The 3,225-nt window shown below is 38.3% G+C and overlaps 1 long non-coding RNA gene across 1 annotated transcript in view; it reads left to right on the top strand.

Annotated features, from left to right (window-relative positions):
* The window catches only part of LOC125944740 (uncharacterized), a 36,492-nt gene that overhangs the window by 7,276 nt on the left and 25,991 nt on the right, over positions 1–3,225 (top strand). The window lies entirely within an intron of this gene.

Genomic DNA, 3,225 nt, shown 5'->3' on the forward strand with positions numbered 1-3,225 from the left:
GGTTGAAAGTTTAGGGCTTCCAGTCTATCTACAAGACTTTAAAAGTGATTCGTGTATTTTTTATTGTTTTTCTTTTGAAATGGGGCAGATTAGGTGTTGCATAGATTAAGCCTAACAGTGTTGCACTTTAAAGCAGATAGCTAAATTTATCCTTCATGGCTGTGGCACTTAGTTGGCCAATAAAATTATAAAAAGTCAAAGTCCGTTTAGAATGTCGCACTGAATTCTTCATAAGACAGAATGATTTCATAACTGCATATTGCTCTTAGCTGCATGACACAGTCTACTGTGCTTGTGAGGACTTTCGTTCCTTTTTTTATCTTTTGTAAGTGGTGTTGTAACAAGTGTGCTGAAGTTTTCGCAGCCTATGTAAACCCGTGTTTGTCAAGATTCAGAAAGAGGCGCTGTATCACGATTGTGCATTCAAAACATTGTATTTTCTATGTGTGTCCATGGGGACAATGAAGAGAAAGTGTGTCGATGTGCTACATTAGAATCTGTCTGAAGCAAACAGGAAACTTAAGTGTCTGTTTGAGTGTAGTTTGTTCTTGCCGCTGATGTTGATACCTTCACAAGCCGCAGACAGCGTCAGCATTTTTATAGCTGTGAGATGTCAGTCCTGCAACTGTTCCCTATTTTTGGCTCAATAATTGTGTTAAAATGTACTTGCTTAAAAGCTAAACTTTGTTTTGTGCTGTTACTTGTTGCTGTTAACTCTATCTTCGGTGTATTCTCTCTTGTATTTTATTATGCATGTCTTCCTTGGCATTGCAGGACAAACATTCTTGTCCAGAAAAGTTTTTTCCCGGATGATGACTATACTGTACTGTTGTCAATGGGTTCCATGGCTTTTGTCGTGTGCCTCCACCACACAACCTACCTCGAAGGGCTTCGGAACTTACGTTAAATTTATTTATTGAAAGGTTTTCCCTTGTAATTGTATATATGCCAAATGGTACATTGCAACCACAGCACAGCGTGTACAGTACCAACAATGCATTATCAGTCATGCATAATAATTATGTTGGGCCATTTTCATCTTCTTCAAGGAGTATTCTGAAGTACATAAATTTGTAAACATGAATATTGAAAAATGACAGGCTTTGAATATCAAGGGATATGTCAAACATCTTCCTGCCGCTATCAGTAGAAAAAAAAAAAAAAAACTTACCATGAAAGGGGGATAATATCAATAAGATTGTCTATTTGCGCTAACACATTTAATGCTATTTGCAGAACTATTAAGCTTGTTTCTGAATGAAAAAATTTGAATTATTAACCCAAGTTGCTGGTTTTTACAAGGGGCACGCTCCTTATGTCAGGCTGATTCCATGTCATGCAAGGTCCTATAATTGTAGTAAGCCTTATATTCAGCCACAGTCGCATATTTCTAGAAATTGAACATCATATTCCAAACATCAATATTCAGTACAGTCAAACGACTTTACAAAGAAGTGCTTGGGGCCTCTGAAAGCATTCATTATTCAGGTCATTTCGTTGCAGAGGCGTTCATTGTAGTGGCTCTTGACTGTATTTGATATTCGATATTCGATACCCCTAGCTTTTCCATCTAGGGGCTTGTGAGTGTACTCTATTCTTCCATATGATACAGCCAGCTCATGTTTGCTGATACCTTCAGCAATGTGGTGAAATCCATCTTGTTTCTTAAGGAGTGTCAAGATGTTTTGAAACATTGGAAATCAAGAATGAAGGAGGTTAAAGATTTCAAGGCCTCTTTAAGAATTGAATGTACGCTAGACACTGTCTGAAAGCAGGAAAACTTGGAAATTGAGACATTATTCTATTTGTAATTCGTACATACCTGCAGCAAATATGTACTCACTTCAGTATACTACGTGCACAATTTGTGCTCCAGCGTTGTTCACAGTTGCAGTTGGCGCTGCTAGCTTCTTGAGACAAAGAGTAAGGAACAGCTCTTTACTTGTTGATAGTTCATGTATATGTGCGTTTACTGTTTGTGCTGGTAAAGTAATGGTCTTGCAAAAATGTAAAGTTTGCATTTTATCTTTCTTCTTTTTGAGGGTAGAAATTCAACATACAGTTAAGTCTTCCTTGCTACAGAAGGCATCATGTATTGATTGTGTAAGCTTTTTTTTTTTCTGTGCATATAGGCAGAGTTTTGCCTGGAGCACAGAACAGAAATGCGAGTCCATTTCCTGGCCTCAAGCTTGTTCTTGCTGTTACATTTTCTGCTAGCCTTATGTAGAGACATCTACTGTAGTCACGTGCATTAACTTTACTGACCTTCACCATCTCAGTCTTCCATTGACAAGAAATTGAGACAAACAAGCTTGATGCTGGAAAGGTGTCATTTAAACATGGACTTTGAAGCAAGTTGAGAAACATGCTAGACATGTGCACAAATGCATCTCATAATCTTGCACATCTCAAATAATTCAGTTGGGGATCAGATAGCAGTGGGCTTCCTCTAGAATATTTCTGCTTTTGCAAATACAGTTGGTCTCTGATAATTTGATGCTGGTTAATTAGACTTAAATTATTTATATTCAGTGTTCCGACTTGTGTATGTGCTTTGTTAATGTTAATTAAATTTAAACCAGGAATGACTGACAGCAGGTAGAATACAGGCAAACCAGCTCCATTAAATGTACTTCATCTTCTTAGGGCTCAACAAACAATGTGTGGGATGCTAGTCACGTATTGAGAGTTTTGTAAGCACAAGCTGCCATAGGCAATTGGTGTGCATGTTGTAAAAGTAAACATTGTGCTCTTGTCCCTGCCTTTGCTTGCCTCTACCTGGCCAAGCTTTCATAGAAATATCTCTTCTCTAACTTCTGCTTATCGTAGTTCTCTTAACTGCTTGTTCTTAACACACACACACACACACACAAAAAAGAAAAAAGTGATATTGCCTTGCAGTGTGATCTTTTGAAACAAGAAAATGCTAAAAACTGGAAGATCATAATCTTGTGAGGTCACCTGTACGACATCCAATTTGAGGTGCAAGTGCAGGTTACCACAAGAGCCATTTCAAGAGAGTTAACGGAGGTATGAGATGAATGTTTTAAAGGCAACGTTAAATTTGACCTCTGTATAGTATAACCCAGCTGCCTACGTCTTTCTGGGGTCAACTTAGCAGAGGTTTACCTGTATTTGTGATGCCAACTACTGCGTGCTACTGGCTAACCAGCATGAGTCTGCTTGTTCATCTTTCTCCTCTTCTGCCGCTGAACTCTTTTCCAG

The sequence above is a fragment of the Dermacentor silvarum genome, chromosome 4 (genome assembly GCF_013339745.2).
Source record: "Dermacentor silvarum isolate Dsil-2018 chromosome 4, BIME_Dsil_1.4, whole genome shotgun sequence".
Lineage (NCBI taxonomy): Eukaryota > Metazoa > Arthropoda > Arachnida > Ixodida > Ixodidae > Dermacentor > Dermacentor silvarum.